Source organism: Carassius carassius, chromosome 28 (assembly GCF_963082965.1).
Source record: "Carassius carassius chromosome 28, fCarCar2.1, whole genome shotgun sequence".
Classification (NCBI taxonomy): Eukaryota; Metazoa; Chordata; class Actinopteri; order Cypriniformes; family Cyprinidae; genus Carassius; species Carassius carassius.
Window position 1 is genome coordinate 17,982,406 of NC_081782.1, and position 14,244 is coordinate 17,996,649.

Here is a 14,244-nt window from a genome sequence, read left to right on the forward strand (position 1 = left end):
AAGAGAAGTGCTAAGAGAAGAATTATGGAAGAATGAAGGGAAAGAGTTAACATTAAAGAATATATTAGACTCAGATATAGGAAATAGTATGGTTAATGTGTTGTTTCTGAATAATTGTTTTTGAATAATACTGGTTTAATGAAGAGAATGTAGGATTAATATGTATTTAGGCTTATAGAGAGAGGTAGAAGATGTAGATGAGTATAGTGTGAGACAGGGTAAGTAGATTTGGAGGTAAATAAGGTTACGGATGGGAAGCGGGAGTTAAAGGGAAGTGGGGTGGAAGCTGGAGGAGCTGAACACGCAGCGCCAGTGTTTTTTTTTTTTTTTGGGGGGGGGGGGGGGATTAGGAATGTTTCTGATCCAAGCTCCAAGCTACCGGGTGATGGCAGTAATGCACTGTTAAGTGTGGTTGCCAATAAAACAAAAAAGAAGAAGAAGAAGATGTAACACTTCCTTTCCAAGAAAGAACCCACAGAGCAGAGCCACCTGTTAAAAGGCACCGCTGGGAATCAAACCCAGGATCTCCTGTTTACAAGACAAGTGCTTTGACCAGCTAAGAAACGGCTCCCTGCTGCATTGTTGACTTGGGTCAGAATTCTTTGGCAGCAGCTGAGGGGTGGTTGGCAAATGAAATCGCATGCTGCTCTGACGCTTTTCTGTAACGCCTGATTGCGTAAAGCAAAACCACATAACCCAAGGTGGTGTTTGATTACCAGCAAAGACAGTGCTGGGATTTGAATTCAGTATGTCCTATTTTCTACACAAGCTTTAACCAATTAAGCCACGGCACCAACCTGCACACACACTCTCAGGGAGGGGCACTTAGAGGATTAAAGCATCCAGATAAGAGGCCAACGGCCAGGCTCTGCACAGCCTAAAATAGTTTTGTTGACAACTGATTCGGGCTGGCCAGATAGCCTCTGGGTTTGTTGGCCAAGTGCCCTTAGTTAACCTTTGAATGGCCTCATCTGGCAGACTAGAAGTCCAGTTTGCTGTCTATTGTGCCACAGAGCCTGTCAGCAACTGTTGACCTGTTCAAAAGAGTGTCAGCATTATCAGGATCTGGTTTGGAAATGGAATCACCTGCTGCCTTTGCTATCCCTGTTTGCAGTCCGATCTCAGAAAAGCACATGCTTGAGGCACACAAGGGATGCTAAAGCCACTGCTGGGATTTGAATCCAGGATCGCAAGTTTATGAGACAGATGCTTTAACCAACTAAGCCACGGCACCAAGCAGAGCACTACAGCTCTGGGAGGGTGAGTAAGTTGATCAAAACATCCAGCAGTGAGGACAAAGGTCCACGGGCTGGTCAGCTTTTGAGATTTTTCACAACTTTCTGTTGCCCGAGGGCATAAGCGTGCAATTTAATGAAAAACGAAAGGTCAGAAGTCACCAATCTGTTTTGACTCAAACCCACAAACTTCATATGGACTCACACTGCACACTAATAGTCCAATGTGCTACACTCTGTGCCACATGCAGTAACTCCTTCCAGGCTTGCAGCAGTCCTAAACCAAGGATCACCTGTTTGCAAGGCAAGCTCTTTGACCAGCTGAGCCACGCTGCTTTGCTGAGATGACTCTGGGCAGCATTTTTCAGCAGCATCTGAGGGGTGGTTTGCAAATTAAATTGCATGCTGCTCTAGCACTCCTCTGCACCCCCTTTTTACGGAGAGCAAAATCTCACAGCCCAAGGCAGCGCTTGATCACCAGCAAAGGCACCGCTGGGATTCGAACCCAGGATCTTCTGTTTACTAGACAGGCGCTTTGACCAACTAAGCCACAGCACCAACTTGCATGTACCTGGTAAGAAAGTGAGACTTAAGAGTTTTATAACTCTGGAGGGGTGGCCCGAGAGCATATGTGTTTGTTGGCCAAGCGCCATTAACAGAATGCCAAAAGTAACGACTCTGGTGGGACTCGAACCCACAATCTTTGAATGGCCTTATCTGGCAGTCTAGAAATCCAATGCGCTATCCATTGCGCCACAGAGCCATGTGTGGAGCTTTTTTTTCCTGGCTTGTGCCAGTCCGTTAAATTGAGTTCAGGCATTTGGGGAGCGGGAAGGACAAGATATGTGGGTCTCTCTGCAATTGGTATGTGGTTGGAAAAGTGAAGGATCTGTAAGGGCTTCCTTTCCAAGAAAGAACCCACAGAGCAGAGCCACCTGTTAAAAGGCACCACTGGGAATCGAACCCAGGATCTCCTGTTTACAAGACAAGCGCTTTGACCTGCTAAGCCACGGCGCCCTGCTGCATTGTTGACTTGGGTCAGAATTCTTCGGCAGCAGCTGAGGGGTGGTTGGCAAATGAAATTGCATGCTGCTCTAGCACTCCTCTACACCCCCCTTTACGGAGAGCAAAACCTCATAACCCAAGCGGCACTTGATCTCCAGCAAAGGCACCGCTGGTATTCGAACGCAGGATCTCCTGTTTACTAGACAGGCGCGTTAACCAACTAAGCCACGGCACCAACTTGCATGTACCTGGTAAGAAAGTGAGACTTAAGAGTTTTATAACTCTGGAGGGGTGGCCTGAGAGCATATGTGTTTGTTGGCCAAGCGCCATTAACAGAATGCCAAAAGTAACGACTCTGGTGGGACTCGAACCCACAATCTTTGAATGGCCTTATCTGGCAGTCTAGAAATCCAATGCGCTATCCATTGCGCCACAGAGCCATGTGTGGAGGTTTTTTTTCCTGGCTTGTGCCAGTCCGTTAAATTGAGTTCAGGCATTTGGGGAGCGGCAAGGACAAGATATGTGGGTCTCTCCGCAATTGGTATGTGGTTGGAAAAGTGGAGGATCTGTAAGGGCTTCCTTTCCAAGAAAGAACCCACAGAGCAGAGCCACCTGTTAAAAGGCACCGCTGGGAATCGAACCCAGGATCTCCTGTTTACAAGACAAGTGCTTTGACCTGCTAAGCCACGGCACCCTGCTGCATTGCTGACTTGGGTCAGAATTCTTCGGCAGCTGCTGAGGGGTGGTTGGCAAATGAAATCGCATGCTGCTCTGACGCTCCTCTGTACCGCCTGATTGCGCAAAGCAAAACCACACAACCCAAGGTGGTGTTTGATTACCAGCAAAGACAGTGCTGGGATTTGAATTCAGTATGTCCTATTCACTACACAAGCTTTAACCAACTAAGCCACGGCGCCAACCTGCACACACTCTCTCAGGGAGTGGCACTTAGAGGATTAAAGCATCCAGATAAGAGGCCAACGGCCAGGCTCTGCACAGCCTAAAATAGTTTTTTTAACAACTGATTCGGGGTGGCCAGCTAGCCTCTGGGTTTGTTGGCCAAGTGCCATTAGTTAACCTTTGAATGGCCTCATCTGGCAGTCTAGAAGTCCAGTTTGCTATCTATTGTGCCACAGAGCCTATCAGCAACTGTTGACCTGTTCAAAAGAGCGTCAGCATTATCAGGATCTGGTTTGGAAATTGAATCGCCTGCTGCCTTTGCTATCCCTGTTTGCAGTCCGATCTCAGAAAAGTACATGCTTGAGGCACAGCTGGGATTTGAACCCAGGATCTCCTGTTTACGAGACAGATGCTTTAACCAACTAAGCCACGGCACCAAGCAGAGCACTAGAAGGGTGAGTAAGTTGATCAAAACATCCAGCGGTGAGGACAAAGGTCCACGGGCTGGTCAGCTTATGAGATTTCTCACAACTTTCTGTTGCCCGAGGGCATAAGCGTGCAATTTAATGATAAACGAAAGGCCAGAAGTCACCAATCTGTTTTGACTCCAACCCACAAACTTCATATGGCCTCACACCGTGTGGAAGATTTTTATAAGCAAGATTTAAATTAATCAAGTATATAATCAATGTGATTCTAGCCATTTTTGTTGCTAGTTATTACTCCATTATAATCTTATAGGTAATAGAATGTTGCCTACGTGCTGGAATGTACAAAACTGATGAGAAACATATGGTCAGACATACATACAGGGCCTTTCTTTAGAATAAATCAAGCAGGGGGCCTCTCCTCTCTAGGGAGGTATTAAAATTGTAATCATAAGGAAAAGTTTGACTATGTGGAACCGCCCCATATAGTGTATATAAGGAGATACCAAATAACATTCGAGAGATTTCCTTGCAAGGACTCTCGGCTTTGCTTTCCATAAAATAAAATCTTTTCTTCTGAGAGAAAACCCCTGACTGAGTGTGATTCTTCTGAGAACCGGTAGATGACACCACAGATTTGGCACCCCAGATGGGACTGGAAAAGAACAGCAGAGTGGACAACCGCTTTTGAGCTGACCGATGATCAACACAACCGGGTGGCCACCATAAAATAAGGTAAGCATTTTTGCCTATAAAATTTGTTTGTGTTGGTTGAGGTCAGTTCTGAGTGGTAAGGACACTTAAAATCTGCTCTTCCAAATTCAGAAAAATAATAGGATATCTAAATTAAAAAAAGGGGGGTTTTACTCCAGAAGAAATAACTGCATGCAAATATTTGGTTTATTAATAGGAAAGCCTTGGAAGGTAACCTTAATTTAAAACAAAGATGGTGTAGGACAGTAATAAACGGAGAAGCAGATTAGTTAAGGAATCGCGAGGAAAGAATAAAGAAGAATAAAGTGAAAGGTCACTGTCTCAAAGGTCAGAACGGGTGGGCCCTTAAGGACGCTCTAGGGAAGAGCGGTGTTTTGTTGTGTGTATGTAACTGTGTCCGGACGAATGAATGTGTGAACGATGATGAATGTATGAACAAATAAATTCCGTATTGGGTGGGTAAAAGTTGAGCACCGTTCCTGGACCGTCCCTTTAGTGGGGCCTGGCAGAATTGGACTCAACGAGTATCCACTTGAGAGGGATGAATGTATGATGAGCCTTGATAATAAAAGGACAATTAATGACTGATTATCCCTTAGATAAAGGGAAAAAGTATGCACGAATAAGCACTCTGGCTCAATAAAGAGTGTAGAAAGTGTGAATGAGTTTAGGAAAATAGTATCAATAAAGTTTGAATCAAGATCTATAATAGGCTTTTTGCATTTTGGATGTTTGTGTGAAAGGGGAGAAAATTCTCTGAGCCCAGTGCAGTGGGAGTGGGAGCAAGGGATGAAGTGTCTACATTAAAGTTGTATTACATGGGTGTACAAAAAAGGAAAGAGAAGTAAAAAAAAATAAAAATAAAAAATAAGAAGAATTATTGTTAGAAAGTGATAATAAAATAGAGCAAATAAAATAGACAGTCAAATAATATAAAAAGGTGTAAATGTATCAGACAAAATAAAAAACTAAATTCAAGGAGGTATGACACATAGTAAAGAATAAAAATAAGGATGCAATTGGTAAAAAGTAGTTAAATTAAGTGAAAGGAAAAGAAGAGATTGTAACCAAGTTACTATATAAAACTAAACAGTTGATTTTTGATGGTAATAATATAAATAAAGATATGGCAGCCACACCAGTGGAAATAATTGGATTAAAATATCCACTGTGTAAAGAGCAAATAAACAAAATCTAAAAAAAATGGCAGAAGAGAACAAAAAATATGATGACAAAATGGCCTGATAAACTCTGATAAAAAACTATAAAACTAAAAGCATCAATATGAAAAGAGAAAAAAGAGAAACAAAGAGGGAAAAAGAGAAAGAAGTAATTGCCCTGTTTAAAAAAGAAGGTGAGGATATGTTGAGGAGTATTAAACAGGCTAGGAAAATCCTGAAGGGGGCAGAGAAAGATAACATGAGAAAAGAAAAGTTATTTTCAGAGCCTCCCCCCTATTTGCCAGTACAAGGAGAGTTCCCAATACTCAAGGGAACAGTGAAAGTAACAGGAGAACTAGAGTTAGAAGGGCAGATAGAGATGGATGATAGAGAGGACCAGCTGTAAAAACGCAGATGCAACCCAGAAAGGAAAGTGTAGAAAGTTTGCATCTTGATTGTTACAGGCAAGCACGTACAGCATTAGAAAAAATGAAAGCTAATCAGGAAGATAAAACCTGGTTTGAGGAAGGATTAGAAAAAAAGAGGAGGAAAGATAGAGATATTGTAGCACAAGTACAAGCTATGGAAGAAGAAATGGAAGAGAAAATTAGAGAATCAGGGAAAAAGATACAAGAGGTAAATAAGTTGGAGAGAGGAAAGAGTAAGTTGTTCTATGGTAGTGAGGATGAAAATAGGGCAGAGGAGTTATTTGATAACGGTAAATGGGAACAGGGCAGAGAAAAAGGGACACTTAGACCACTGGCCGCACAGCTCCCAATTTTAATCAAGGGTGAGCAGGGACAGTATGTCCCCTGGGCTTCACAGGACCTCGAGGGGCTTGTCACTCGCCTTCCTGATATTCATGAGGGGGCGGGTAAATGGATTAGAATGTTTGAGGAGGAAACAATGGGAAAGCTATTGTCAGTGGGTGATGTTAAAGCTCTGCTGGCTAAAATTATTGGAGGGACAAAGATGGATGAAATTCTTCATACAACGACTCTAAACAGAGCAGTGAACTCTCACAATATGGATGGGATTGTTTTCGATGCATTCCGCCCAGCAGTATGGGAGGCATTGGGTGCGGAGTATCCGATCAGACTGAATCCTAAATCACTGAAGGGAGAAGAGGTGGGGGACACAGAAAATCCAACCACTTATGTTCAGAAACAGCTGAAAAGGTGGAAACAAGAAACTGAGGGGGATCCCGAGGGAGACCCATTAATGGCCAGTGGTGGACAGCTGTCAGGAGTCGACCACTCACTGGTTCAAATGAACCGTTTAGTGCGAGTCTCCAAAAGTAAGAACCGGGAGATGCTCAGTCAGTACAGTTGACGGGCCACTGCTGCGCGTCGTCATGAAAGCTTATCATTTTCACGTGTATTTAAATGACCACTTGTCGATTTAAACATTAAAGCATCCAAACACAAGACACGAAAAAGCTGAACAGAGTAGCTGGTTACTCGCGCGCTGTGTTCGGTGCGAACCGAGCTCTCTTCTGCGAAGTTCTCCTCGAAGTCCCTCCTGCACCTGAACGAACAAATACAAATCGCAGTTTGAACAAAACAAAAAGACGTGAAAGAGCCCAATTCAGTTCTCGCGCTGTTCTGGTGTTCAGGGCTCACGCAGAGAGAGGCGTCTCTCAAAACACTTGAACACCGAAACTGCTTCTTTTTGCTCTTGTGCCGACAAATACATACAAAATATGTCAAAATACCCGCCTTGGAAAGTATGCTCGAAAAATCTGTTTTATTTTTTTTCAGTTATTTGTCAGTTATTTTTTAAGGGAAAGTAAACAGTTTAGGAAAAAGATGCGTTCATCGTCTCTTAAAGTGACCGCGCCTAATTTAGCTACTAGCTGCTGTAATGTTAATCCAAGAAAATGAAAGAAAATTCACTCACTGCTCTTGACTGCATTACTTTGTAGTTTTAACAAAAATGTATGCACAGTCAAACCAAAAAATATTCAGACTCCAGATATAATTTTTGATATGTATATTTTACTAGTAGGTAAAGGACACTAATGCATTTATGTAAGTGAGTATTAGCAAACTGTGACATATTATACCCAAAGAATCTTCATACAGTGAACTACTAGTGAAATAGATAGATATAAATGTTTTATCTCTCTATCTATATATAAAATTGGGACCAAAAATTATTCAGCACCTTATAAAGCACCATGCATTGCTAATGTTTTTTTCTGAATTGCTAATGCAACCTTTTCACACCACAGTCTGAACAAAATGAAGCATTGCTCGGTAATTGGTCAACAAAGTATTGATAGTTGTATAAATATTGTAACAGTTGTCTGTAGTTTTGGTTGATTGTAATCCATTAAATAAATTTCTATCAAAGTTATGACATTATCAAGACTAATTTGTTCTGACACAGTTTAACTATAAGTTCTTGTCATATTTTATAACCGTTTTACAAGCGATAGCAAATACCCCTGACCCCAGCTACGGCCATGGATGTTGCTAAAAGTAAGTTATTAATGTCGAAATTTAGGATTAATTATTGTAACTGAAAATCATATTTAGGTCAAAATTGTCAGTTGTTTGGGAACTAAATCCGCTGTAAAGAGTGATCTATTTAAGCCCACTGAAATGCTTGAATGCAGACCCATCAATCATCTCTGTGTTTTAGGTAAAAAAAAATAAAATAAAAAAAAATAACAAAAAAAAACCATTAAACTAACACAGATTAAATAAAATAACTCATGCATGTTCAAATTCCCCGCTGCGGTAATATTAACAGTTTTATTAAAATGCTACAGTGTCCTATGTGACGTCTGTTTTTATATTGTTTATCAACAGTAACGTTATATTGTTTGGATTAACTAGACGAGTAGACAGACATGAATGTTTATTCATAATCGTACTGAAAATAAGTAAATATTGTTAGCTGATGCTAACTGTCTAGCTAACAAGCTTGCTGGTGCTAACTTGAGGTAATTTTTATAAATAATGTCCAAATATTTTTATTCAAACACCTATATATATATATAGATAACATCTGGGGAGAAAATAAAGGATGTGATGTTCAGAACATGGTAACTACAGTAATTATCAAAGTGGGAAGAGATGCACCCCGTTTGGCCAGGGCTGTTTTACACCACAGACAAGGTTTGAGAAGGAAAAAATCATTATGAAAATATTATTATATTTTCCTTAAAATGTTCTTCCTAACTTCAGGCCTTATTATCATGTCATATATAACTGTGATGTTCTGTAAAACAACAAACTTTAAAATACTTTGTTCTTACTGGTGAAAATCTGATGGTCATCTCTGCTTTCTCTCAGGTAAATCACAGTGTAAGCTTCACAGTGAACATTACTCTCATCAACGTAGTCCATATCAACAACAAAAATATATCTTGACTCCATATAGTGGTTATTTTGGAAACAATCCCAGGTATTTTGAACAGTAGGATTATAAAAAAAATTATGTGCTAATATAAAATTTAATTAGGTAGCCTATATACAATTGCAAACATCTATCTTTCAGTACTTTTTTATATAAGTACATAAAAAATGCAATACTTTTGTACTTTCACTTGAGTAAAATTGAAAAAGGAGTACTTTTACTTTTACTGGAGTAATATTTTACTATACGTATCTGTACTTTTAGTCAAGTACTTGATTTGTGTACTTCGTCCACCACTGTTAATGGCAACATTGTTTAGACAAGCTGTGATCGATGCTATGCCGCCAGCGGTAAAAAGCAAGCTGGGGGATGTGGTCGGTTTAACTTCTAAAACACACAAAGAGTTTTGTGACCATGTGTCTCATGCAGTGGAACAACACAGAAAAAATGAACAAAAACTCAAAAGTCAAGAGAAAGAGTTACAACGTAAACTAACTCAATTACAGCTTGAAGAACTCACAAAGAAAAATAAGAAAAATATTCAAGCTTCAGTAACAAATGCAGCAGCAGAACAAATGACTATAATGCCTCCAGTAATTGCTCCACAACCAACTCTTCAGTCAAGCCCACTTACAGCAGTCCCTCCAAATGAACACTTGAACTCTGTGCCCATAATAAATGTTTATACTCAACAGCCCAGACAAATGGGATGGAGAAAAAAACACATACAGCAAGGCCAGAGAGGCAGAGGCAGAGGCAGGCCTCCAGGTTTGTGCTGGGGCTGTGGACAGCCCGGGCACAATAAAACTGACTGTCCAACTTGTCCATGGCCAAAGCAACCCCATGGTGGAAGGGAGGTGAGCCTAACCAGAGCCCAGTAAACCCATGAGGAGGTCCCAATCCAGGCTATTAGGGGTGCCCAGAGAATCCTAAAGGGGAGAGTCAGCTTCCAATTTTACCAACAAAAGCTGATCAAGAGCCTATTATGCAGATTAAAATAGAGGGAGATAAGATACTCCGATGATGATTGATATGGGCGCTAATTTGAAATATGCTTCACATCTCCCCTTGTCTGGAAAATTTGCAAAGACAATAGGATTCTCGGAAAAAATGCAATTAATTCCCATAACAGCTCCAGTGTGTCTACAAACAAAAGATCAAAGTATAACAATGCCCATTCTGGTATCCAATCAAACTCCTATTAATTTGTTAGGAAGAGATGCATTATGTAAATTAGGACTACAAATTTGGTGTTCTCCAGAAGGAATATATATTGATGCAATAGGAACAGAAACACAAATGATGGTTGCAGAGCCAAAAGCAAATGTTTATTGGATAGGACAGATAGAACAAGATGTGAGACAGACAGTCAATAAATGGGGAAAGTTTATTGAAGCACAGATACCTGAAGCACAGCTATCAAAGTCCGAATTTCATTGCACAATGATGTATGATCAAGAAAGGGATGAAAATATAGAACAGAAATGGCAAAAAGAAACAAAAGGACAGCGGATTGAGATAGTCTCCCAGTACATCATCATAGGTAAACAGGGAGCAGCTTTAAACATACCAGAAGGTGAATTTGTCAAAAAATGGTTCAATGTAAATAACTCTGTCCCGCATATTGCAGTATATGTAGGAAAAAGTTGGGAAGCAAAAGATTTAGGACCAATGATGAAAAGGGCAGAACAAAGCAAATGGGAATCAACAGAAAACCCATTAATTTTTCATTCAGCTGACAAAAATTATATCAAAATTTTGTGTGCAACCAGTTTGCTGGGAATTCCACAGGAAGTAGTTATCGGTCAAAAGAAAGTGACACAGATGACTACAGCATCAGATTTAATAAACACAACTGAGACTGAATTATTTAAGGAAATAGAGTGTCGGGTACCAACTGAACTATGGTCTCAACATGACACAGATATTGGATTAATAAAATCAGCAAATCCAGTAAGAGTTCAACTTAAACCGAATGCACGTCTACCTAGAAAAGCACAATATCCTTTATGGGCAGGTGCTGAAGCAGGAATAAAGGACACAATTGAAGGCTTAGTGAAGGCAGGAGTATTGATAGAAACTACTAGTTACTGTAACACTCCAATTATGCCTGTAATCAAATCAGACAAAAACAGATGGCGACTTGTTCATGATTTACGAACAATAAATGAAACAACGGAAGATATGCCAGCTGATGTACCAAACCCACACACTTTACTGACAAATGTCCCTCCTGATGCCAAATACTTTACTGTAATTGATCTTTGCTCTGCCTACTTCAGTGTACCGCTTGCAGAAGACAGTAGGTATCTATTTGCATTTACATATGCAAATAAACAATATACATATTCTAGAATTCCTCAGGGATATAAACATTCACCACATATATTCAACAAGATTCTTAAGGCTGATTTAGAAGACCTCGTAATAGACGGTACACTATTACAATACATGGATGATTTAATTATCTGTTCTACCTCACTAGAACAATGTCACAAAGATTCAATTAAGGTGTTGACAAAATTAGCACAAGGAGGACACAAGGTGTCTAAAAACAAATTGCAGTATTGCCAGCCTCAAGTGGAATACTTGGGAAGATTAATTGCATTTGGCACCAGAGTTATAGCTCCAGCTCAATTAGAAGGTATAAGTAAAACACCGTTACCTCAGACAGTAGGACAAATGATGACTTTTCTAGGAATGACTGGCTTTAGTGCCGACTGGATAGAAGACTATGCAGTAAAGACAGGGCCTTTGAAAGAAATGATGAAACAAGCAGGATTACAACATTTAAGCAATCCATTAAAATGGAACACAGATGCCTTACTAGCATTTGAAGCAATAAAAAAAGAATTACAACAGGCCCCTGCCCTGGGAATGGCAGAATATGATAAAATGTTTCATCTATATGTGGCAAATAGAGTTGATGGTTATGCATCAGCTGTATTGAAAAAACAGCCTATAGTATATTACAGCACAAAGTTAGACAATGTAGCCCAGGGATACCCACCATGTTACCAACAGGGTTTAGCTGCAGTGTATTATGCTTATGAAAAAGCATCCACATTAACTATGGGGTACCCAGTAACTATATATACCCATCACAAAGTTGTGGAATTAATAGAACAAGGGAAATTTGTTCTGACACAAGCTCGAATTCTAGCCTATTCCTCATTACTCACATATCCAGATGTTACCATTAAGAGATGCCAGACAGTTAATCCAGCTGAATTAATTCCTTTGGCTTTCGAAGGAGAACCTCATGAGTGTGTGAATGAGTCCTTGGTGAATGAGTCATTTACTAGATTACGACCAGATCTTGAATCAATACCTATTTCTGAAACAGAAGTTACTTACTTCGTAGATGGTTCTAGCTTTAGAGATCACGAAGGAAATCATACAGGATATTCATTAGTGAAGATAAACAAAAAAGAATATGAATCTGTAATATCACAACATTGTGTACAGCCTTGCTCTGCTCAATTAGCAGAATTAAAAGCTCTCACAACTGCATGTCAGTTAGCAAAAGGACAAACTGTTAACATTTTTACAGATTCAGCATATGCTCATGGTGTATGTCATCTATTCGGAGCAGTGTGGAAACAAAGAGGTTTCAAAAAGAGTGATGGGACTCCCATCCAACATAGTGAACAAATAGGGCAATTGATTTCTGCTATGATGCTACCGAAACGACTAGCAATAATCAAATGTCAAGCACACAAGAAGGGAAATGACTATGTCATTAAAGGAAACAATGCAGCAGATTTAGAAGCTAAAAAAGCTTCAGGGTGTCAAGTAGCAGTATTAGCACCTGTTGTACTTATCGAACGTCATCATCAATTGGGTGACATTATTCGAATTCAACAACAAGCAGGCCCCTATGAACAATCAATGTGGCATCAAAGGGGAGCTAAAAAAGACTCACAGGAGATCTGGCGTACACATGAAGGACACATTGTTGCACCTACTTCACTGTTGAATATTCTTATTACAGATGCACATGGTTTTGACCATTGTGCAAGGGGAGAAGTAGTAAGAAAAATTAAACAGCAAGGATATTGGTCTCCTTATTTATATGCAATGGTGGATGAATTTTTGTCCACATGTGAAGTATGTGCTAAATACAATGTAAGAAAAGGCATAGTGACACCAATAGGCCATATTCCAACACCTGAAGGCCCCTTTAAACATCTTGTATGCGATTATGTGGATATGATAAAGCATGTACAAGGCAAAAGATACATGCTTGTTATCATAGACAGATTTAGCAGATGGGTGGAGGCGGTACCATCCGCAGATCTAGAAGCAGGAAAGGTAATTATATTTCTAACAAGAGAGGTAATTCCTAGATTTGGAATTCCTTCAGAAATAAGTTCAGATAATGGGTCGGCATTCATACAAAAAACTGTGAAACAAGTATTGCAACAATTAAGGATAAAACAGAGTCTAGGATGCGTTTATAGACCTCAAACACAAGGGTCAGTGGAGAGGGTAAATGGAGTTATCAAGGCCAAAATAAACAAAATATGTGAAAGTACTAAACTTAACTGGATTGATGCATTACCGCTCGCACTAATGAGCTATCGCATGCAAACTAACAGGAACACGCACTTAACACCCATGAAATGCTTACGGGTCGACCCATGCCTGTGCCATATTGTAGAGGTCCCTATAAAGGACCACCTCTAGAACAATTACAAATGGAACTTCGCTCTTATATGAAGAAATTAACTGCCATACATAAAGCTATCTATTTACAGGAAAAAAGAAAAGAGCCCAGAGAGGAATTGGAGACTGCCTGTCCAGTTGTTCCAGGGGACCAAGTTTATCTGAGGGTATTCCGGAGAAAATGGAATGAGCCCAGGAGAGAAGGACCCTACACAGTGGTGAGAGCTACTCCAACAGCAGTCCAAGTGGAGAGAAGCACAACCTGGTATCATCCAAACCACTGTACTAGAGTTTCCACAGGAAAGGCAGAAAGAAAGGAAAACAGACAACCAGACAATGCAGGAGAGAGCAATGAGGAAAAATCAGAGACACATGATGAAGTGCAAGCTGACGAGAGCTCACCAAAAGATACACAAGGAGCTTCTTTCCTCCTGTCAGACAAACTGGAGAGGACAGAGAATAAGTCTGACAACATGTCTGAAGACCATCCTATGTCTAATGCATCTCATAATGCAGACTCAAACTCAACCAATAGAAAGCAACCTGACTTCCCTTCAATTGACTTTTCAACCTTTGAACAAAAGTGATAATGTTATCAACTCAACAGAACCAATGATAATCAAAAATCGTAGAGACATTGATTATGATGTTCAAGGTGATGAAGACATTAGTCAAATTGATGCATTATGGGATACAGCCCAAAATAATGAATGGTATAAATGGGCAGCCTTTACAGCTAAAGAAACAGGAAAAGAAAATTGCTTTCTG

At 40.2% G+C, this 14,244-nt stretch overlaps 6 non-coding genes across 6 annotated transcripts; all 6 read right to left on the bottom strand.

The window, feature by feature from the left end:
* Positions 1–1,719: 1,719 nt before the first annotated feature.
* trnat-agu (transfer RNA threonine (anticodon AGU)) lies at positions 1,720–1,793 on the bottom strand. Its single transcript has one exon. It is a non-coding gene; the product is annotated as a tRNA-Thr (tRNA).
* A 115-nt stretch (positions 1,794–1,908) lies between these two features.
* On the bottom strand, positions 1,909–1,998 carry trnar-ucu (transfer RNA arginine (anticodon UCU)). Its single transcript is given in 2 exon segments — positions 1,909–1,944; positions 1,962–1,998. It is a non-coding gene; the product is annotated as a tRNA-Arg (tRNA).
* A 180-nt stretch (positions 1,999–2,178) lies between these two features.
* Positions 2,179–2,252, bottom strand: trnat-ugu (transfer RNA threonine (anticodon UGU)). Its single transcript has one exon. It is a non-coding gene; the product is annotated as a tRNA-Thr (tRNA).
* Positions 2,253–2,590: 338 nt separating this feature from the next.
* trnar-ucu (transfer RNA arginine (anticodon UCU)) lies at positions 2,591–2,680 on the bottom strand. Its single transcript is given in 2 exon segments — positions 2,591–2,626; positions 2,644–2,680. It is a non-coding gene; the product is annotated as a tRNA-Arg (tRNA).
* A 180-nt stretch (positions 2,681–2,860) lies between these two features.
* Positions 2,861–2,934, bottom strand: trnat-ugu (transfer RNA threonine (anticodon UGU)). The gene has a single exon. It is a non-coding gene; the product is annotated as a tRNA-Thr (tRNA).
* Positions 2,935–3,503: 569 nt separating this feature from the next.
* Positions 3,504–3,577, bottom strand: trnat-cgu (transfer RNA threonine (anticodon CGU)). Its single transcript has one exon. It is a non-coding gene; the product is annotated as a tRNA-Thr (tRNA).
* Between the last annotated feature and the right edge of the window lie 10,667 nt (positions 3,578–14,244).